The sequence below is a fragment of the Hylobates moloch genome, unplaced genomic scaffold (assembly GCF_009828535.3).
Source record: "Hylobates moloch isolate HMO894 unplaced genomic scaffold, HMol_V3 SCAFFOLD_20, whole genome shotgun sequence".
In the NCBI taxonomy this organism is placed as follows: Eukaryota; Metazoa; Chordata; class Mammalia; order Primates; family Hylobatidae; genus Hylobates; species Hylobates moloch.
In genome coordinates, this window is record NW_026652295.1 from 33,027,302 (window position 1) to 33,051,088 (window position 23,787).

Sequence of the window (23,787 nt, forward strand, 5' to 3'; positions counted from 1 at the left end):
CATGGTATGCCCCTACCTCTTGCTCATCAATGTCCTCCTAGAAGCGGGTCATTCCCAGAGCTCTCTGTGCTTAAATGTTAGACCAGAGCTTCTCCAACTTTAAGGCACACAGGTGTCTCCTGGGGGCCTTTTAAAAAGATTCTGATTCAGTAGGTCTGGTGGTCCTAAGAGCCTGCATTTCTTTTCTTTGTTCTTTTTTGAGAGAGAGTCTTGCTGTGTTGCCCAGGCCTGAGTGCAGTGACGCATTCATAGCTCACTGCAGCCTCAACCTCTTGGGCTCCAGCAATCCTCCTACCTCAGCCTCCCAAGTGACTGGAACCACAGGTGTGCACCACCATGCCTGGCTAATTTTTAAATTTTTTGTAGAGATGGTGTCTGGCTGTGTTGCCCGGGCTGCCCTTGAACTTCCGGGCTCAAGCAATCCTCCTACCTTGGCCTCCTAAAGCGCTAGGCTATGAGCCACCAAGCCCAGCCACAGCCTGCATTTCTAACAAACTCCCAGGTCATGCCAGCGCTGCTGGTCCTTGGACCATACTTTGAGTATCGAGGCATTAGATCACTCCCCCAGCTATCGGCTGTATAGGCAGGTTTTTATGCTGTGCTCATCCTCTCCCTCAGAGCTCAGGCAAACACTGGTTGGTTGCTGTCTGAACTCTGGCACTAGTGCTAGTTACTGTAAGTCCAAGCCTCTCTCTGGTTTTCCCATTATGGTATTTACCATTCAAGTCATTTGGCTCAGTTCAAGGTGCCTCACTCTTAACACCTCTCTCAGAAGCACCTCTATTCCCTCCCTCTTCCGGCTCGCTTCTCTTTCCTCCTCCATCAACACTCCTAATTCCTACCCTCTCCTCCTCCAAAATGGGCAGGATCTCAGCTAGGCATTAGGCAAAAAGCTAGCTGAGTGAGCTTATTTATACTAAAGTGTGAATGACTCACATCTCTTCCCTTAACTCTCCCAGTGGTTATTTAGATGTGCAAAAGAAGGAGCTTTTGGTTGTTGGAAATGGTGACAGTGAGAGAAAGAACAAGAAATATTCAGGAATTCTTTCCTTTACCACCTAACATTTCCCATATATGGGCTAATGATTGGAATTACATGAAGGAACTTTACAAGTCAAAACTAAAACAGGAGCACTTGGATTTTACCCTAGATCAGCAGAATCAGAATCTCCAACGTGGGGATCAGGAAGATGCTTTTTTTTTTTTTTTCCAGACGGAGTCTCACTCTGTCACCCAGGCTAAACTGCAGTGGCACTATCTTGGCTCACTGCAGCCTCCACCTCCCGGGTTCAAGTAATCCCCCTGCCTCAGCCTCCTGAGTAGCTGGGATTACAGGTGCGTGCCACCACGCCCAGCTAATTTTTGTATTTTTAGTAGAGACAGGGTTTCACCCTGTTGGCCAGGCTGGTCTTGAACTCCTGATCTCAGGTGATCTGCCCACCTCGGCCTCCTAAAGTGCTGGGATTACAGGCATGAGCCACCGTGCCCAGCCAGGAATGTGCATTTTTTAAAGGATATTTTGTTGCACATACAGGTTTAGAAACTACTTCCCTAAATCGTACCAGTTGTGTTTCCATCTCCCCCGTTTCTAAAGGAGAGATTACTCAAAGGGTCCCTCTGTGTCGCCCAGGCCCAGAGAATGTAGAGTGGGAAGAAATGGGGCGTAGGTGAGGTGTTAAGGTCTAACTCCTATCAGAACTCAACTGTTTACAGGCCCCTTATCCTTGGTGAGGCTGAGCCTCAGTTTCCCCATCCCTACAACAGGAATGAAGCCAGCTGCCTGCTGCTCCCCTGTGTGGTTGTAGCTGGAGAGCAGACAGGCAGCAAGTTGTGCAGATGCAGGTGATTGTGCCACAGGACTAAAGGCAGCCTGTGATGGGGAGGGTGAGGGACCAAAACCTGGCTGGAGAGGCCCAGCACCTGGGCTGAGTGAAGCCTTGGTCACAATGGCTCATTGGGGATAATTGCTGCGGTAATTATGAAGATTGCACAGGCAAATGGATTCTAGTTTACATTCTGCTCTCCTGCAAAGGTCATCTGTAATTGCCTGATTTCCTCCCCACAGTGGGGAGGAGGCTGCGGTGGGGGCCTGTCAGAGGGTCACTGGGCTGCAGGCCCAGGCTGAGGGGGGTGGGGGCTGAGGTCTTCTGGGGTGATCTCTGCCAGCCTGAGGCGGGAGGCAGATGGGTGAGCTCTTGGCGCAGAGGCTGCTCGGCCTCCTCCTCCTGGATGGTACCCCAGCTCCTCAGTGCTCCTTCAGCTGCGCTGGCTGGAGATGGGAGAGGCAGAGCTTGCTGACTCGTGGGGAGACTGATGCTGAGGCTGAGGCCGTGGGTTGTCCTGCCTGTCAGTCTGTTTAGAAGCCTCAGCTCCACACTCTCCTCCATCTGACATGCTCCCTTCTCTGGTCATCTTTCTGTACAAATGAAATGGTTAGACCAGACAAAATGGCTTTGAGTGGCCCCTTCCAACTCTGGATTCCTGGATTCCAGGACTCCAGCCTGTGGTCCCCAAGTTGTGGAAGATTTGTGCATGGGCTTTGGAGCTGGATACAATAGAGTCTGAATCCTGGCTCATTTCTGCTGTGTGACATTAGACAATTGACTTTACCTCTCTGAGCTCCAGTTTCAACTTAAAAAAAGATAGAGATAATGATATGCATCTCTCTCTCTCTCTCTTTTTTTTTTTTTTGAGACAGAGTCTCATCTTGCTCTGTCGCCCAGGCTGGAGTGCAATGGTGCAATTTCGGCTCACTGCATCCTCCACCTCCCGGGTTCAAGCAATTCTCATGGTTCAGCTTCCCAAGTAGCTGGGAATACAGGCGCCCACCACCACGCCTGGCTAATTTTTTTTATTTTTAGTAGAGACAGGGTATCACCATGTTGGCCAGGCTGGTTTCGACCTCCTGAGCTCAGGTGATCCTCCCGCCTCAGCCTCCCAAAGTGCTGGGATTACAGGCTGAGCCCCGCACCTAGCCAATGGTATGCATCTCTTAGGGTTGTTGAGATTAAAGGAGATAATGATGGAACATATAACTGACATTATTGAGTGCTTCCTGTGTGTCAGGCACTGTTCCAGGTACTTTTGATGCCTTAGCCCAGGTATCCTCCCAGTTGCCCTGTGAGGTAGGTGCTGCTATCATCCCCGGTTAAAGATGAGGAGGCACCGTTGACAGCATGGGCAGATAGGCTTTCTGCAGAAGTCATCTGCTGCAACAGTTGGGAAGCTTCTCCAACAAGGCTCCTCGCAGGCTCACCTCGAGCTCTTCCTCCTTCTTGGAATCTCCTCCAAGGGGGTGCGTGCCCCAGCCCTGCCCCCAGGCAGCCACACCTCTCTGATTCCGTGAACAGACAACCTGCCCCACACTGTCCATCACTCTGTTGCCATCCGACTCTGTGGTCTCTCTCGATCCCTCCCACGGTCTGCTGGGGCTGAACCCATGGTCAGTTCTTGTTCGTCTTCTTGAATGCACCTGTCAAAGCAGTGGGCATGGCATGGTGCTGGGGGGCCCATTTATTTGAGAATTTCTAGGGCTAGAATCTCCCAAAGTCCCCACTGGGCCCAGTGTACACCCTATTCTATGTGTCCATGGGCCACACGTCATGCTAGAAACTGAGAATATAGAGACTAACACAATTGGGACTAAGATTTCAGTGTAGTAGACAATGGTTTCATTCTGGGCTGCCCATGGGAATCACCTGGGGAACCTTGAGTTCTGATGCCTGTGCCCCACCACAGAGATTCTGGGGTGCAGAAAAGTCCTTTGCCTGTTTTGTGTTTGTTTTGTTTGTTTGTTTTTTGAGACGGAGTCTCGCGCTGTCACCCAGGCTGGAGTGCAGTGGCGCAATCTCGGCTCACTGCAAGCTCCGCCTCCCAGGTTCACACCATTCTCCTGCCTCAGCCTCTCCGAGTAGCTGGGACTACAGGCGCCCGCCACCACGCCCGGCTAATTTTTTTGTATTTTTAGTAGAGACGGGGTTTCACCGTGGTCTCGATCTCCTGACCTCGTGATCCGCCCGCCTCGGCCTCCCAAAGTGCTGAGATTACAAGCGTGAGCCACCGCACCTGGCCTTGTTTGTTTGTTTTGAGACATAGTCTCCCTCTGTCACCAGGCTGGAGTGCAGTGGCCTGATCTCGGCTCATTGCAACCTCTGCCTCCTGGGTTCAAGCGATTTTTCTGCCTCAGCCTCCCAAGTAGCTGGGACCACAGGTGCACGCCACCACGCCTGGCTGATTTTTGTATTTTTAGCAGAAACGGAGTTTCACCATATTGGCCAGGCTGGTCTCGATCTCCTGACCTTGTGATCCACCCGCCTCAGCCTCCCGAAGTGCTACGATTACAGGCACGAGCCACCGCGCCCAGCCCTTTTGCCTGTTTTTTAACTGGGTTGTTTGGTATTTTGTTATTGAGTTGTAGAAGTTCTGTATATATTCTGAATACGAATCCCTCATCAGATATATGACTTGCAAGTACTTTTTCCCCATGCAGCAGCCTGGTCTTGAGGAGTTTTAAAAGTGTCCCGGCTGGGCACAGTGGCTCACACCTGTAATCCCAGCACTTTGGGAGGCCAAGGCGGGTGGATTGCTTGAGCCCAGGAGTTTAAGACCAGTTTGGGCAACATGGCAAAACCTTATCTTGACTAAATACACAAAAAAATTAGTCAGGAATGATGGCACACACCTGTAGTCCCAGCTACTCTGGAGGCTGAGGTGGGAGGATCACCTGAGCCTGGGAAGGTCATGGCTGCAGTGAGCTGTGATTGCACCACTGCACTCCAGCCTAGGCCACAAAGCAAGACTTTGTCTCAAAAAAAAAAAAAAAAAAAAGTGTCCCAGGTAAGAAAACTGGATATCCACATTCAAAAGAATGAAATTGGATCCATACCTTGTACCACAGCGGTCCCCAACCTTTTTGGCACAGGGGACTGGTTTCGTGGAAGACAGTTTTTCCACAGACTGGGGTTGGGGGGTGGTTTTCCACAGACCAGGGTTAGGGGAGGGTTGGGGGATGATTCAAGCACATTACAATTATGGGGTACTTTATTTCCATTATTATTACATTATAATATATAATGAAATAATTATACAACTGGCCATAATATAGAATCAGTGGGAGCCCTGAGCTTTTCCTACAACTAGACAGTCCCATCTGGGGATGATGGGAGACAGTGACAGATCATCAGGCATTAGATTCTCATAAGGAGTGTGCAACCTAGATCCCTCACATTCACAGTTCACAGTAGGGTTTGCACTCCCATCAGAATCTAATGCTGCCAGACAGGAGACGGAGCTTAGGCGGTAATGTGAGTGAGGGGGAGTGGCTAAATACAAGGTTCCTTGCTCACCACTTACCTCCTGGTGTGCAGCCTGGTTTCTAACAGGCCATAGACCAGTAGCAATCTGTGGCCCAGGGGTTGGGGACTCCTGTTATACTATATACAAAAGTTAACTCAAAAATGAATCGAAGACATAAATATAAGAACTAAAGATTTTAAATTCTTGGAAGAATATATAGGGATGGGCTGGACCCAGTGGCTCACGCCTGTAATCCCAGCACTTTGGGAGGCTGAGGCAGAAGGATCACTTGAGGTCAGGAGTTTGAGACCAGCCTGGCCAGCGTGGTGAAACCCCATCCCTACTAAAAATACAAAAAAAATTATGCAGGCATGGTGATGGGCACCTGTAATCCCATGTACTCAGGAGGGTGAGGCAGGAGAATTGCTTGAACCCGGGAGGTGGAGGTTGCAGTGAGCTGAGACGGTGCCACTGCACTCCAGCCTGGGCGACACAGTGAAACTTCATCTTAATAAAAAATAAAAAAAAAGAAAGAAAAAGAAAATATAGGGAAGAATCTTTATGACATTGGATTTGGCAATCGTTTCTTGGATATAACACCCAAAGCACAGGCAACAAAAGGGAAAAAATAAATTGAACTTCATTAAAATTTAAAACTTTTGTACGTCAGAGGACACCATCAAAAGGGTGAAAAGCAGCCCACAAAATGGAAGAAAATATTTGCAAATCCTATATCTAATGAGGGGTTAATATCCAGACTATGTATAGAACTTCTACAACTCAATAGCAAAAAAGACAACCCAGTTAAAAAACAGGTAAAGGACTTTTCTCCAAAGAAGATATACAGTTGGTCAATAAGCACAGGAAAAGATGTTCAACATCCCTGATCATTAGGGAAATGCAAATAAAAAACACAATGAGATACCACTTCACACCCATTATGATGGCCCTTATAAAAACAGAAAACAACAAGTGTTGGGAGTCTCTGAGCCTACTCTGGTTTGGGAGGCTGCCTGATTCGCAAATAAAAATAATAAAATAAAATAACATAAAAAAACAAGTGTTGCAGGGAGGTGTAGAAATTGAAACACTTGTATGTTGCTGATGGGAATGTAAACTGGTACAGCCACTGTGGAATTGTCAATAAGCAGCAATATCTTGAAAGGAATCTTTTTTTCTGAGCAGTAGGTCTCAACAGTAGGCTTAAAACATTCAGTAAACTGTGCCGTCAACCTGGATGCGCTGTCATCCAGGCTTCCAGGCTTTGTTGTTCCATTTACAGACACAGGCAGAATAGATTTAGCATAATTCTCAAGGGCCTTAGAATTTCAGGAATGGTAAATGAGCACTGGCTTCAACTTAAAATCACCAGCTGCTTTAGCCCCTAACAAGAGAGTCAGCCTGTCCTTTGAAGCACTGAAGCCAGGCATTGACTTCTCTCTAGCTATGAAAGTCCAAGATGGCATCTACTTCCAGTGGAAGACTGTTTCATGGGCATGGAAAAATCTATTGTTTAGTGTAGCCACCTTCCTCAGTGATCTTAGCTAGATCTGGATAACTTGCTGCAGCTTCTACATTACCACTTGCTGTTTCACCGTGTACTTTGCTGTTGTAGAAATGGCTTCTCTCCTTAAGCCTCATGAACCAGCCTCTGCTAGCTTCAATCTTTTCTTCTGCAGCTTCTTCACTTCTCTCAGACTTCATAGAACTGAAAAGCGTTGCAGTTTTGGATTAGACTTTGGCTTAAGGGAATGTTGTAGCTGTTTTCATCTTCTATTTAGGGATGAAGGTTTATTCTAAAACTTTCTCCCTGTCAGCAATAAGGCTGTTTTGTTTTCTTATCATTTGTGTGTTCACTGGAGGAGCACTTCTAATTTCCTTCAAGAACTTTTTCTTTGCATTAACAACTTGGCTGCACTCCAGCCTGGGTGCCTCCACTTCCCAAAGTGCTGGGATTACAGGCATGAGCCACTGAGGCTGGCCTCCAATTTTTAAAAAAATTACTTAGCATGTGTAGTTTGGTAGACAAAAATCTTTTTTTAAGACAAGGGATTTCTTGGGTGAAGAAATACCTAAAGGGTCCCATGGTGGTGAAGAGGTTAGAAATTGCTAATCTGATCCAATGCCCTCAGTTTGAGGGGAGCAGACCTACACCCAGAGAGGGGAGTCACCTGGACCAAGCAGCCTACCTAGGAGCAGACAAGGTCAGGGCTAGAAGCCAGGACCCGGGCTTGTTGAAGAAGCCAGTTCTGGGCAGGTTTCTTGGGTCTCAATGTGTGCATGTCTGCCCCAAGCTGTCAGCTCCCCCAGGATGGTGACAGTGTCTGTAGCATTTTTTTTTGATCAGTGACCAGAACAGGTGGGGAGGTTTAAAAGTCTCTTTGGTGGTGGTGTGATAAGATAGGACCTGTTCTCAAGGTATAGTCAATAGAACACCAATATCAGCATGGGGAACTTTCAGAAAGGTAGGTTATTAAAAAATGCAAATTTGGCCGGGTGCAGTGGCTCACGCTTGTAATCCAGCACTTTGGGAGGCCGAGGAGGGCGGATCAAGAGGTCAGGAGATCGAGGCCATCCTGGCTAACACGATGAAACCCCACCTCTACTAAAAATACAAAAAAATTAGCCAGGTGTGGTGGCGCACAACTGTAATCCCAGCTATTCAGGAGGCTGAGGCAGAAGAGTCTCTTGAATCCGGGAGGCAGAGGTTGCAGTGAGCCGAGATCACACCATTGCACTCCAGCCCAGGAGACAAAAAAAAAAAAAAAAAAAAAAGCAAATGATTGGGGCCCACTACAAACTTTCTGGGATGGAGAAGTACATTGGTGTTTCTCACACCCACTCGTGAACCCTATCTCCTGGTATTCACACCCTGGTGCAGCGTTTTCCACAGTGACACTAGGCTTGGCAATATGACTTGGTCTTGCCAGTAAGACATTGACAAGCATGACACAGGTAGAGGCTTGACAGAGAAATGCTCACACACTGGAACTTATCCTTTGGAATGCTCACTTTTGGAGCCCTGAGTTACCATCTAAGTGGGTCCAGCTATTGTGCTGGAGAGACCACAATGAAGGAGAAACAGAGGGAAACACAGGAAGGGACAGGGACAAGCATCCAGCCAACTGCCAGCTACTGCAGCCATCCCAGCTGAAGAAAAGTCGTGTCAATGAAGAAGCCATCTTTTTTTTTTGAGACGGAGTCTCGCTCTGTCGCCCAGGCTGGAGTGCAGTGGCGTGATCTCAGCTCACTGCAAGCTCCGCCTCCTGGGCTCACGTCATTCTCCTGCCTCAGCCTCCTGACTGGCTGGGACTACAGGTGCCCGCCACGACACCCCGCTAATTTTTTGTATGTTTTAGTAGAGACAGGGTTCCACCGTGTTAGCCAGGATGGTCTCAATCTCCTGACCTTGTGATCCGCCCACCTCGGCCTCCCAAAGTGCTGGGATTACAGGCGTGAGCCATCATGCCCGGCCAAAGACGCCATCTTGGACATTTTAGCCCCAGCTGAGGGCATGTGGAAGAGAATAGCCACCCAGCTGAGCCCAGTCAATCCACAGAGTCATCATAAATCATCATTGTTCTAAGTCACTAAAATCTGGTGAGCTTTGCTATGCAGCAATAGACAACTGAAACCCCTGCTGAATCAGAATCTCTGTGGCTGTGGCCTGAATCTCCATTTTGTACAAACCTCCAGTTGGTCCTGATGCTTACTAAAGTCTGAAGACCCCTGGAAGGGGCACTGCATTTGGAATCCAAAAGCTTGATTCAGGCCACGCACAGGGCAACATAGTGAGGCACTATCGCTACAAAAAAAAAACCCCAAAATTAGCCTGGTGTGGTGGCACGCACCTGTAGTCCCAGCTACTCTGGAGGCTGTCCGTAGGAGGACTGCCTGAGGCCAGGAGTTCAAGGCTGCAGTGAGCCATGATTGTGCCACTGCACTCCAGCCTGAGCATCAGGGCGAGATCCTGTCAAAAAAAAGAAAAAGAAAAAGAAGAAGAAAAAAAAGCCTGATTGAAATTCCCAGGAGCTGTGTGACTTTGGACAATTCCTTAGCTTCTTTCATACTCCAGTGCTTTGTGTGAGATGAGTAAAGACTCCAGAGAGCAATGGGGAGGAGAGTGCTTTGTGAATCGGAAACACCAGATGGAAATGCGAGTGAGTATCGTCAGCACTGTTAGCCACACTGGAGCATGCATTGAACACTGCTGCATGCCCAGCACTGAGCCTGGTGCAGGCTGCTATGTTGGACTGTGGTTGCGAGTATGCTTGTCCTATTTAATTCTCCTCAGGTACCAGAGGTGAGAATGTGGGCTGGGGTGCTCATAGAATGTGGGCTGGGAGTGCTCTTGGAAGTCACTCCATCCACCTTACAGCAAGCCCTGTGGCTCCATCTCCAGAGGGTGCCCTGAATCCACCCTTTGCCACTGTACTATCAGTGCTCTCACGGACTGTTGCAACAGCCTCTTTTTTGTTGTTTTTAATTGAAGTGTGACTTATAATGTTGTATTTTTAAAATTGAAGTATAACACATCTTAGCCATGCAATTCAATGAACTTTACACCTGTGAAAACTGCCACTCGGATCAGAATAGAAAATACTTCCAGTGCCCCAGAGGCGTGCTCCTGCCTGTTGACATCTCCCAGAAGCAACTGCTGTTCTGACCTCAATCTCTATGAATTAGATTTGCCTGTCCCGGATTTATCTGTAGTGTTTTTGAGTGTATCTCTTTGTATAGATTTTTTTTAGTAGTTGCTCTAGGTATTACCATATATATCTACATGCCTATATCTATTTGTCTATATCCATGTCCATCTACCCATCCATCCATCCATTCACAGCCTGCTGGTGTCAGTGTTTTACCAGTTCAAGTGAAGTGCAGAAAACTTACTTCTCCTTAAGTTCCTTTACTCTCCCATTTATAGTCTAATTGTCATCAATATTTCCTCTGCATGTTTTGAGAAGCACATCAGACAATGTTATATGTGTGTGTGTGTGTGTGTATATATATATATATATATATTTTTTTTTTTTTTTTTAATAGAGTTTTGCTTTTGTCACCCAGGCTGGAGTGCAGTGGTGCGATCTAGGCTCACTGCAACCTCTGCCTCCGGGTTCAAGCAATTCTCCTGCCTCAGACTCCCGAGTAGCTAGGATTACAGGTGCCCAATACCGCACCCAGATAATTTTTGTATTTTTAGTAGAGACAGGTTTTGCCCTGTCGGCTTGGCTGATCTCGAACTCCTGACCTCAAGTGATCCACCTGCCTCGGCCTCCCCAAGTGCTGGGATTACAGGCATGAACCACCACGCCCAGCCGTAATGTTATAATTTTTGCTTCAACACTCAGACATAATTTGGAAAGCTCAAGAGAAGGAAATTTGATCATATTTACCTGTATTTTTGCTCTTTCCATTTTTCTTTCCTCCTTCCCAATGTTCCAGGAGGATTCCTTCTTTTATCTTTCCTTTCAGTTTCAAGAACTTCCTTTAACTATTCTTTTAGGGTAGGTCTGCTAACAAAAAATTATCTTAATTTTCCTTTATCTGAGAATACCTCGATTTTCCTTCATTCCTGAAGGATATTTTCTCTGGATATATGGTTCTGGGTATGGCAGTTCTTTTCTTTCAGCACTCGAAAACTGTTTTGCCACTTCTTTCTGGCTTCTATGGCTTCTGATTTTAAAAATCTGCTGTAATTTGTTTTTCCCTTTTATTATTATTATTTTTTATTTTTAGTTTTTTTTAGGAATGAGGTCTCTGTTGGAGTGTCGTAGCACAATCATAGTTCACTGCAGCCTTGAACTCTTGGGCTCAAGTAATCCTTGGGCCCAGGAGGCCTCAGCCTCCCAAATAGTCAGGACTACAAGTGCACGCCACCACACCCAGCTGATTTAAATTTTTTTTTTTTGTAGAGATAGGGTCTTGCTATGTTGCTCGGCCTGTTTTTCCCTTTTAAATAAAGTGTCATTTCTCTCTCTCTGCTTTCAAGATTTTTTCATTGTCTTTAGTTTTCAAGAGTTTGACCATGATGTGCCTTGGAGTGGATTTCTTGGGGTTTTACCTGTTTGAAGTTCACTTAACTTCTTAAATCCATTGTTTGTCTTTTGCCAAGTTCAGGATTGTTTTCAGCTACTATTTCTTTGAATATTTTTTCAGCCCCCACTCTTTCTCCCCTTCCTCTTGGACTCTAAAAACATGAATGTTAGAGCTTCTATTTTAGTTCCACATGTTCCTGAGGTTCTGTCCTTTTCTTTTTTTTTTTTTTTCCAGGCCATTTTCTCTCTGTTGTTCAGATTGGGTAATTTCTATTGTTCTATCTTCAAGTTCGATGACTTTTTTTTATCTCTTACCTCCATACTATTTTTTCTTTTTTTTTTTTTTTTTGAGATGGAGTCTCACTCTCTCACCCGCCAGGCTGGAGTACAGTGGCACAATCTCGGCTCACTGCAACCTCTGCCTGCCTGGTTCAAGCAATTTTTGTATCTCAGCCTCCCTGGTAGCTGGGATTACAGGTGTGCACCAACGTGCCTGGCTAATTTTGTAATTTTAATAGAGATGGGGTTTCACCATGTTGCCCAGGCTGGTCTCAAACTCCTGGCCTCAAGTGATCTGCCTGTCTTGGACTTCCAAAGTGCTAGGATTACAGGTGTGAGGCACAACACCCAGCCTCCATTCTATTTAGAAAGCTCACTGGATGTTGAGCCCATCCAGTGAGCTTTCTAAAATTCTATCAGTTTGGTTCTTCTTTGTAGTTTCTATTTATTTGCTTAGGCTTTCTGTTTTTCATTTGTTTCAAACATGTTCATAATTGCTTGCTGAAGCATTTTTACGATGGCAGCTTTAAAATCCTTGTCAGATAATTCCAGTATTTGTGTCTTGGTGTTGTTGGCATCTGTTGGTTGCCTTTTCTCATTAAAGTTGAGATTTTCCTGGTACTTGGTGTGACAAAATTTTTTCCTTTTTTATTTTTTTGAGACAGAATCTTGCTCTGTTGCCCAGGCTGGAGTGCAATGGCACAATCACAGTTCATTGCTGCCTCGACCTACTGGGCTCAAGCAATCCTCCCACCTAAGCCTTTAAGTATCTGGGACTGCAGTCATGCACCACCATGCCAGGCTAATTTTTTCATTTTGTAGAGACAGGGTCTCACTATGTTGCCCAGGCTGGTCTCAAATTCCTGGCCTCAAGTGATCCTCCTGCCTTGGTCTCCTAAAGTGCTAGAATTGCAGGCGTGAGCCATTGCTCATGGCCACAAATTATTTTTGTATTATATCCTGGACACTTGGGGTATTATGTTATGAGATGCTGGATCTTCTTGAAATCTGTTTCAGCAGGCATCTTTTAACCCTGGGCCTTATTAATGCCAGGTGCGGGTAGAAATCCAGGTCCCCTACTTGACCTTGGTTGACACCCTGGTGGGGGTCAGGGGTGCCTCCTTACTTCTGGGCAGTGGTGGGAGTTCTGGCACCAGTGATCCCTCCCTGCGTGGGAAGGGAGGGTGCCTTGTTACTGCTTCTATGTGGTCTCCACTGACCTTATTACTCTTGGGTGGGGGTGAAGGTCAACCCAGCATGAAGAGGGAGGGGCATCTTGTTATTGCTGGGTGCAGTGGAAGTCCTGGCTCCCCCTCATTCTTCACTGTTGTCACCCTGGCGGTGGGGGATGGGGCTCCTAGTTACAGCCAGGCAAGGCTCCCCACCCGGCCTTTCCTCACAGGGGAGCATGGGCCTGGGGCTGTAGTTTCTTCCATGGTGTTTGGCTACAGTAGGGAGGTCATTGTTTTAAAGGTTTTTGTCTTGCTAGGCTGGGTCTCTGCTGATCCTTTGGCTAAAGAGAGAAGGTTTTTTCTCTCTTTTTTTTGTTTTATTCTTTTTTATTATGTTTTAGACCTATCAGCAGGAAGCAAAGAGCAGGTTTTTCTTGGGGCTGTTTTTGTCTATGTTTATTGGTATTTCTGGGTTGCTGACTTCTTCCAGCTCCAAATCTGGCATATATTGGGCAAAAACAAAACCCAGGGAACTCACTGCTCTGTCACTGTTTGGTCTTGAAGTGTCTAGTCAGTCTGTCTTCTTCTCTCTACCTTTAAGGGTCTTCTTCTGTTTGTTTTATATATAGGGGTGGTTTTAGCAGGAGGAATGGGGAGAAGTGTGTATACTCCATGTTGTTCAGAATCAGAAGTCCAGATTCATCTATTCTTGAACTTCACATAAATAGAATCTACTGTGTGTGCTCTTTTAAGTTTGGCTTCTCTTGCTCGGCATGATGTCTTTTCAAAAAAACTTTTATTGTGATTAAAAAAAAACCACATAACATGAGATCTACCCTTCTAACAGAATCTTAAACGTACAGTATTAACTATAGGCCCAATGTAGTGCAGCAGATCTCTGGAACTTTTTCATCTTGCAAAGATGAAGCTTTATGCCCACCGAATAGCAACTCCCCATTTCTTCCTCCCCTCGGCCCCTGGCAACCACCATTCTCCTTCCTGTTTCTGTGGATTTGACTACTTTAGATACCTCATGTAAGTGGAATAATGCAGTATTTGTCCTTCTATGACTGACTTATTTAAGTTATCATAATATCCTCAAGGTTCACTCATGTTGTGGCATGAGATAAGATTTCCTTTTTTAAGGCTAAATATTATTCTACTGTGTGTGTATATACCACATTTTCTTTATCCATTCATCCATTGATGGCTATTTAGATTGTTTCCACATCTTGGTTATTGTGAATAATGCTGCGATGAACACAGGAGTACAAATTTGTCTTTGAGACCCTGATTTCAATTCCTTTGGATAAATACCTAGAAGTGGTATTGATGGATCATATGGTAGTTCTTTTTTTGTTTGTTTGTTTGTTTGTTTGAGACGGAGTTTCACTCTTGTTGCCCAAGCTGGAGTCCAATGGCGCAATCTCAGCTCACTGCAACCTCCACTTCCTGGGTTCAAGCAATTCTCCTGCCTTAGCTTCCCAATTAGCTGGGATTACAGACATGTGCCACCGCACCTGGCCAATTTTTTGTATTTTTAGTAGAGATGGAGTTTCACCATGTTGGCCAGGCTGGTCTCGAACTCCTGACCTCAGGTGACCTACCCGCCTTGGCCTTCCAAAGTGCTGGGATTACAGGTGTGAGCCACCATGCCTGGCAGTGGTTATTTTTTTAATTTTCTTTTTTTTAATTTTTATTTTTAGTAGAGACAAGGTCTCGCTATGTTATCCAGGCTGATCTTGAACTCCTGAGCTCAAGCAATCCTCTTGCCTCTACCATCCAAAGTGATGGGATTAGAGGCGTGAGTCACCGTACCCAGCCTATTTTTAATTTTTTGAAAAACCTTTTTACTGTTTTTTATAGCAGCTGCACCATTACACATTCCCACCAACAGTGCACAAGTGTTCAAATTTATCCACATCCTTGTCAACACTTATTTTATTATTATTACTCTTTAAATAATGGCCATCCTGACAGGTATGAGGTGATATCTCATTGTGGTTTTGATTTGCCTTTCCACAATGATTAGTGATGTTGAGCATTTTTTAATATACCAGTTGTTCATTTGTATGCCTTCTTTGGAGAAATGTCTCTTCAAGCCCTTTGCTCATTTTTAAATTTTTTTAAGCTATCCAGTTATAGGAGTTTCTTATATATTTTGGATCCTAGTCCCTTGTTAGATATGTGGTTTGCAATTTTTTTCCCCCATTCAGCAGGTTACATTTTCACTGCACTGTTTCCTTTGCAGTGCTTAGGCTTTTTAGTTTGATATGTAGTCCCATTTGTCTATTTTTGTTTTTGTTGCCTGTGCTTTTGGTGTCAGATCTAAGAAATCATTGCCAAGGCCAATGTCCTGAAGTTTTTCCCTATGTTTTCTTGTAGGAATTTTATGGTTTCTGGTTTTATGTTTAAGTTTTTAATCCACTTTGAGCTGATTTTTGTCTACGGTGTAAGATGATGATTCAAATTCATTCTTTTGCATGTAGAAAGCAACAGTTTTCCCATCACCATTTGTTGAAGAAGAACCATCCTTCCTATCATTTCCCCATTGTGTATTCTTGGCACCCTCACTGAAGATCTGTTGATCATATATGTGTGGGTTTATTTCTGGACTCTTCATTCTGTTCCATTGGTCTGTATGTCTTTATTTATTTATTTATTGTTGGTGACCATAATATGCATATATGTCTGTCTTTATGACAGTACCATGCTGTTTTAATTACTGTAACTTAGTAATATGTTTTGAAAACAGGAAGTATGGGGCCTCCAGCTTTGTTCTTCTCAATATTTTTTTTTGGCTATTTTGGGGATCTTTGTGGTTCCTATGATTTTAAGATTTTTTTTCTATTGCTATAAAAATGCCATTGAGATTTTAAGAGGGATTACATTGAGTCTGTAGATTGCTTTGGGTAGTATGGGTATTTTAAGAATATTAAGTCTTCCAATCCATGAACATGAGATGTTTTTGTTTGTTTGTGTCTTCTTTATTTCATCAATATTTTATAGTTTTCAGTTTACAAGTATTTCATCTCCTAGGTTAACTTTATTCCTAAGTATTTTATTCTTTTTTGATGTTATTATAAATAGAATTGGTTTCTTAAATTTTTTTCAGAAATTCAGAAATTTTAGAAAACTTTCAGAATTTGTCAGAAATTCTTTGTTATTAGTGTACAGAATCAGCATGATGTCTTGAGATTTATCCATGTGATTATGTGTAGTGGGATTTTTTTCATTGCTGTGTAGTATTCCACTATGTGAACAAACCACACAATAGAATTTACACAATGAAATCCTACACAGCAAACTACCTCAACTATACGCAGTAAACTGCACAATTTGTTTGTCAACTCCTCTGTGGGTGGGCATTTGGGTTGCTTCCAATTTGGAGATATTAAGAATGAAGCTTCTATGAACATTCTTGGACATGCGTTTTCATGGCTATTAGCACTAAATATTGCAAAAGCTTCTTAACTGGTCTCCTTGCCTCAGCCCTGGTCTCCTTCTAATCACTTCTCCATGTAAAAACCACTGTGATCTTCTGAAAACATAACTTGGATCCCTTTCTCCCCTTGCTAAAAAATACCAATGGCTTCCCTTCATACTTAGAATAAAATTCAGAGTCCTCACCATGGCCTACAAGGGCCTCTGGGAGCCAGCCCCTGCCTGCCTCTTTTTTATCACTACCTCGTTTGCCACCTCTCTCTGTCTGGCTTGCTCTACCTACCATCCATTCATCCGCCCTCCCATCCACCCATCCAGCATTCAGCTGTGGGCTGCTTTCAATGTGCTCAGCTTACTCCCACCTCTAGGACATTTGCCCTTGCTCTTCCCTCTGCCAGAAACACTCTTCCTTCAAATCATCACATACCTCCCTTTCTCCCTTTTTTTAGATCTCTGTTCAAATTTCATCTCTTCAAAGGGGGATTCTAAAATGTTCCTGCCTCATACTCTCTGTCTCTTTAACCCACATTATTATTATTATTATTTTGAGACAGAGTCTCACTCTCACCCAGGTTGGAGTGCAGTGATGCGATCTCAGCTCACTGCAACCTCTCGCCTCCTGGGTTCAGGCAATTCTCCTGCCTCAGCCTCCCGAGTAGCTGGGACTACAGGCGCATGCCGCCATGCCCGGCTAATTTTTTGTATTTTAGTAGAGACAGGGTTTCACCGTGTTGCCCAGGCTGGTCACGAACTCCTGAACTCAGGCAATCTGCCCGCCTAAAGTGCTGGGATTACAGGCATGTGCCACCGCGCCCAGCCCACATTATTTTTCTTGGTAGCACTGTTCATCATTTGAACATATTTATTTATGATGTGTCTCCCTTTGGCAAGAAATCTACCTGAGGTTATGGACGTCGTCTGTTTATCTACTGTGTTTCATGCTAAAGCAGTGCTGCACATAGTTGCAGTCAGGAAATGCTTGTTAAATGCACGAAGAAACTAGCATGAGATTTAGTCAGACACCTCAGTATTGACACCAGCTTCATCTTGCAGCTGTGTATTACAGTATGGGGCAAGCCCCTTAGCCTAGGAGTCTCACACTCTGATCACCCGGGATCTTGTGAAAATGCAGATTCTGATGGGGGAAGTCCGGGGTGGGACCTGAAATGCCGCATTTCTGACCAGCTTCCCGGTGGTGCCCAAGCTGCTGGGCCTTGGATATCGAGGCCTTAACTGCCCGGAGCCTCAGTTTCCACACCTGTATAATGGCTCTTTGGGAAAAAACAGTGGATATGGTATAAAGCACCATGCACAGTGCCTAGATGTAGCAGGGACTCAGTGATTGTAATATTTGTCGCTCTTGCTCCGGGTGCCTGTCAGGGCCACTGGACATTTTCTCCCCCGATCTTCCCCCTCCCAAGTACCCACCCCACATGCTTAGCCGCCTACACAGAATCCCACTAAAGCCTTTCCATTTTCTTTCTCTAGAGCTGGCCAGCCCTGCCTGTTGTGGGCTGGGGTTGGGGAGGATTCTGGCATTTTGACAGTCATGGGAATATTATGCAGATGAGATGCAAAGCAGCAGCTAATGAGCACTGATTGCATTTTCCCTGGCTCTGGGGAACACGTGGGATAACTGTGCTGAGCTGGGGAGAGGGGGCAATGAATGCTTTTGGGGAGCTGGATAAGGAGGCAAGGAGGGGGCTGACAGAAGGAGTAGGCATCTCCCAGGGGCATGAGGGCCGCTGCCCTGTGGTGTGGGCCAGACACCCACCTCTGATCTCACCTGTGGGACAGGAACATGGCTAAGGTCCAGGAACAGGAGCTGAGGTTGGGCATGGAGTGTGTGTGTGTGTACGTGTGTGTGTGTGTGCGTATGTGTGTGTGTGTGTATGTGTGTGCGTGTGTGTGTGTGTACATGATGTAGGGGGTGTCCCTGTGCCAGTGTGGGACCTGCAAGTGGGAGAGTAGAGGGCCTTCATTCCCAGCAGCAGCTGGGGCCAGATTAGGCTGACAGTGGGGGTGGGGTGGGGGTGGATGCTCTTTGTGCTGGGGAAGGAGGGGGAGACAGAAGGGGTCAGCTTCTTCCACAGGGCCTGTCTGGAATCCGTGAGTGTGGGAGGACAGGACGTGGGGTCTGCCTGGCAGCAGATGGGGCTGGATCAGGCTGACGGAGGGGTAGGTGGGAGGGCAGCTGTCTTTGGTATCCTTGGATGGAGCCCGGCTCTTTAGGAGAAAGATGATCCGGGGCTGGGGGCCGGCAGGTGGGCAGGGGGCTCTGCTTACAGCACCTGGGAACTCAATCCCTCCCTGTCCCCCAGCTGAGGCCTCCTCACTCTCTAGGAAGCCTCTGCTCTTGGGCGCTGGGAGTCCCCACCCTCCTGGGCTAGGACTTGACCTGAACTCCCTGCCAAGGACGTCCAGGCCTGGGGATGGCTGACATCAGGCTTCTGGCCCAAGGAAGGCAAGGCTGGAATTCACTTCTGAGGTTGATTGTGGGGTCCTCGTGCCCACCACTTGACTGGGACTTCAAGTACTTACGACCTCATCCTGCCTTTGATCTAAGGATAGAAGCGAACTTGGCTATGAAACTTTTAGAAACTGAGTGGCTGGTGCCACGTTTCCCAATCAGATCTTTCTTAATAGAGTCAACGTGAGGCACTGGAAAAGGCTGGGCAGGCTGAGGGCTCGAATCCCAGCCTATCCACTGGCTGCCTTTGTCATTGTGGACAAACTGCTCCATCTCTCAGAGCCTATTTCCTAATCAGTCCAGTAGCCTCACCATGCAAGGCCCTGTGACAACCAAAGACTGCAGGAGAGCCCCTGAGACAGACCCAGGCTTTCCGAGAACCTACTAGCTCGTCACCTCCTCAAGGGCAGGGACTCTGTTTTGCCCACAGCTGTATCTCAGTGTCTAGAACCATCTCTGACACATGGTAGGTGCCTAGTCAGTGTCGGTTGAATGGATGAAATGCCCCATTTCTGTATCCCAAGATGATTTTTCTCTTAGCTCTTGACATCTCTAATACTGGGATGCTTCATGCAATTATGTCTGAGTTTCACTGGCAGCAGCCTTGTGATTGAGAGGGGTCTTGGAAGTGATGAATACGGAACAGCTATCATTATCATTACAAGAGGGCCTTTTGCTTAATTTGTGGTGGCTTCTGGTTCCTTTCTGTTGTATCTGCCCTCTCTGGGGAGTGTGGGGTCCCTGAGAATTACCCTGGGGCACAGGGGCTGCAGTGACCCTTGCCCGAGGCCTTGCAGTGGTGCTGAGCTGGGAACAGCATGTCCTGTGGGGCATGCTGTGTGTCCTGGGCCCCAGTCCCCACTCTGGTCTCCTGTCACCCACCACCCACACTGTCCCTTCTTGGGGTGGCAGAAGTCTAGAAGCCTGTGTGAAGCTTGGAATTCTCCCCTCTGGGAGAGTTGTTTTACTGTGCCCTGTCATAACTCCAAGTACCGATGCTAGAGGGGTGAGTAGGGATATGTGTGGCCCCCTAGGCTGAGGGGGCTCTAGCGGGGATCTAGTGTGGATTTCCAGAATGAGAGTTAGGGAGGGTGGGCCCTGTCTCCACCCCCACCCCATCCCCCTTCAGCAGCAGAGCTGAGACACTGCTGAAATCAGATTAGTGCCTGATCCCCAGGTGGGGTGGAGCAGACAGGCAAATCCTCCCCTGGGAGGCCACTCATTATTCAGCCCCTTGATCCTGACACTTCTACTCCCATCATTGAACCCTGCCCATGAGGCTAGCACCAGGGCTTGTGTGTGCCGCAGTGAGTTTTGTGTGTTACAGGTTCTGAATCCATGTAGATGTATGTGCACGTGTCTTAAAGATGTGTGTATGCTGATATTAGTGTCACAGTTACATGTGTGTGTTACAGGTGCATGTGTAGGAAGATACACAGACTTGTGGAAATGCATGTGTGCAAATATATGTAATGGGCATTTGTATCTGTAAGTGTGTTGTTGGGGTGCACATGTCCTGGACACACATGAGCGCTTAGGGCCACCCATGTGTGCCCTTGAGTGGTGTGTGGCAGCCATGTCCTGTGGGAGAAGCGTCGGAACTGGCATCACAAGGTCTCAGTGCTGACAGCTAGCCCAGGAACCTTGGACTCTCAAATTCTTTTACAGCTGTGGCCCTCAGCTTTCAATCTGTCAAGTGGGTATGAAGTCTTATGACACAAGGTTGTGCATGAGCATCTCTCACACTCAGCCTGGCCTAGAAAAAACTCAAAATTTTGAATTTTCATCAAATGAGAGAATAAATGATTAAACAAATAGAAATGCTTCACAGAGCAGCACGAGCTTAGATTTTAAGGACCCAAGCAAAGTGCATGGAAAGGTGCAGCTGTCTGGAAGGACGGTTGGGAGGCGGGATCTTGGGGAGAAAGGGAAGAAAGGGGACGGAGCAGGGCTTCCCAGTCGAGAGCGGCGGCCGAGCCTGTGTCCCCACTAGCGTCTCTGTGGCTGTGAAGTGTATGCATGTGTGCCCATGTTGATGCGGCGCCGTGCGGGAGGCGGGCGTCCCCTGCTGTACATGGGAGGGAGGCTATCTGTGCAGAGCATTGCCCGGTTGCCATAGAAACGAGCAGAAGGAGGTGGGTGGCTGGAGAAGGAGGCGGGTCGGGAGCAGGGAGTGGGGAGGAGGCAGCAGTGGAGGGAGCTGGCTCCTGCAGTTCTGGCGCTGCTGCCTTCCTGAGTGAGCGGTGGAGGGAACCCTAGAGGACAGAGCCCCCAGCCCGGCACCAGGCCCCCTCTGCCCGCCACCACGGAGGAGAAGGAGGACAGCCAGCCCCTCCGGCCCTGGCCTGGCCCAGCAGGGGCAGTAAGCTCCTACCTGCCCCCAGCTTGGTGCCCACACGGGCCCAGGTAGGCATTTCGATGGCTGGAAGAGGCTGTGTGGAGAGTGGGGAACGGGGCTACCCTGCCTTCCTACCAGCGGCACCTGGTAGGAGCCAAACAGGCCAGCTGGAGGGGCTGGGCCAGGGACCAGGCTGGGGAGCGGGGTGTGGGGCGCAGCCAGCATCCTGAGAGGTCTCGTCAGAACCGTCAGAACCTTGATCCTCCTCATCAGGGGGATTGTCCCTGTTGCCTTTCCTCCTCTGTACCTCTTGTCTCCACCACCACCACAGGTCCTGACTTTGTAGCCATGCCCCCTCCTTGGGGCAGCAGGCCGAGGGAGGCTGGAGCCTCCAGGGACCCACAGTCTGAAGCTAGACAGGGTAGGCGGCAGAGGGCAGGGAGGAGTAAGGATGCCCCCGCCCCACTCAAGGCACTGCTAGGCTCTGGCCATTTGGGATAAGCAGTCTCACCTCCCACCCCCAATGACGCCAGAGCCTCCCTGCTGGCCCTGGATGGTCTCAGGCACTGGGCTTAGAGCCCCCTGGTCAGGTCAGAGGCATCTACCTCCTGCCCCGACCTCAGGCCCTTCCCTTTCCTCATTCTCCCTGGAGACTTAGTGAACTCTCCCCAACCCCACATCTCCCAAAGGACCCCCGTGCCCATCTCCGGCAAGCCCAGGATCTCCAAGTTGGGGTACCAGGGAGCAGGCCTCTGATGGGGGGGGAGTGCCTGTGGCCCTCCCTCCTGCGCTCTCTGTCCCTCTGCAGCATTGCTCCTGGGGACAGACTCGCTGCTGCTGGGGGAGCTCTCGGGCACTGCCACTGTGGAGGAGCCTCTGCTGGCTGCTCAGGAGGGGGCAGGGTGGGGTGCAGGGGAGGAGCTGGGCCCTCTGCCCCAACTCTGGGCAGGGAGGGGGCTGGAGGGGGCCCACAGGAGTGCACGGGTGGGGCACACCTGGTCCAGGTTTGCCCTGGATGGAGCTGAGCCACCTTGGGTGGCATAGGGAGGAGATGCTAGCCTGAGCGGGGCAGAAGGTTGATGTGTGCAACTATGGGTGTGCTTAAGGTCCTGCTCTTCTCCACCTGCTTTCTCTCCTGCACCCCCTGAGAGCCCAGCTGGGTCTTTCACTGGACCACAGTGTGGGGTGTTCCCTTCCCATGGGCACTCGGGTCAGAGGGCCTGGTGCAGGGGCTGAGGAGGGGTCACATGATGGGTAGGGGAATACACGCTGAGAAGCTGGCATGGCTCTGCTCATTTCTGCAAATGTTAGATGCACATTCACAGAGTGCTGGACTCAGGGGCTCCCACTTTGGGATCAAAGGCCTAGGAGGGAGAAGGGCAGGTCTCAGGGATGGCAAAAATGGGATGCAGATTCGCCTGTGCGCACTAACACTGCCTGTCCCTGCTCCTCCGAACCCCGCACTCTCCTCCTCCCCGACCAGGGTGGGAGCTGATATCTGCTCTGCCTCACCTCCTGCCGCCGGGCCTGCTGGCCTCAGTTGCCCATCAGTGGCCGCCCCCACCTCCACTGGAGCAGGGGCTGGTGAGGCCTGGAGGGCAGGTTCTTTGGGTGAGAGCTGAAGGAGCGTCTGTCCACTCAGCAGGCCCTCCAGGCCTGGCCCCGACTTCCCACCCCCGGCCTGCCTCCTCTAGGCCCAGGCCCCTCCCCGTCAGGTTGCTGCTTCACAGGTCGGTTCGGGGCTGCCTGTGCTTGCTCTTTCTCCCACGTTCTTGCCACCAGATTCTGGGGCAGTGAGCCCGCCAGGATGGGCTTCTGGGACACATTTCCCTGGCCCACTTCATTGCACACAACGCGCCCACAGCCCAGGGCACCTGCCTGGAAGACAGATTGAGACTTGACCTCCCCTGGCAGACCTTCTCATGTGAAAGGGAGCTTGAGGGAGGCCCCAGGAGCACTGAGAGGCCTGGAGCTCAGCAGAGGCTGGGGCCTGGGACACAGGAACAATCTGGCTCCCCGCTGGCCCCTCCTCACTGCCCTCGACCCCCGTGCAGGAGCTGGCAAGGGTGAGGAGGTATCTCCAGCTGGCTGTCCATGGGCATCTCAGGGCTCCAGAACTGAGCTCCCATCCCCCCAAACGCCGTTCCTCCCTCGGTATCCCCAGCTCAGCAAACAGCAGCTCTGTCTGCCAGCTGCTCTGGCAGGAGCCATCCTTGACTTCTCACCTCACTGTCACATCCAAACCATCGGCAGATCCTGTTGGCTGGAATGCCACAGCACTTCCAGACTCCAGCCTCTTCCCGCTCCTTCTAACATTACCTCCTCATTCTGAGCCCCCATCTTCCCTCACCTGGGGGACTGCAGCCACCTCCTAGAGCTTCTCTGCCCACTCTGCCCCACCATGGTCTGCTCTTCCCCCAGCAGCCACAGATCCTTTAAAACAGAAGCCAGATCACATCCCACCTCTTCCCAAACCCTGCAATGGCTCCCATCTCACTCTGAGAAAAAGCTAAAGGCCTCCCTCTGACCTACAAGGCCCTCCCCAGTTCCCTCCCCCGTTCCCTCCCCCAACCTCTCCAGCCTCACCCCTCCCCTTCCCTCATCTGCGCAGGCCACATGACCCCCTTGCTCCTCAACCCTGGCAGCCGGCTTCTGCCCCGGGGCTTTGCATGGGCTATTCGGGCTGCTTGAGTGCTCTGCCTGGCTCCCTCCCTACCTCCCTCAGGCCTTTGCTCCAAGGCCACCTGCTCA

The 23,787-nt window shown here is 48.6% G+C and overlaps 1 protein-coding gene across 2 annotated transcripts in view; it reads left to right on the forward strand.

The window, feature by feature from the left end:
* PACSIN1 (protein kinase C and casein kinase substrate in neurons 1) overlaps positions 1–23,787 on the forward strand; it is a 68,434-nt gene that overhangs the window by 27,161 nt on the left and 17,486 nt on the right. Inside the window, exon 1 of one of the 2 annotated variants that reach the window (XM_032140458.2) lies at positions 20,883–21,104. The exons of the other annotated variant lie outside the window; for it this stretch is intronic. The gene's annotated coding sequence lies outside the window, so the exon portion shown is untranslated. Of the gene's footprint in view, positions 1–20,882; positions 21,105–23,787 lie in introns of those variants that run through there. 2 annotated transcript variants of the gene reach the window in all.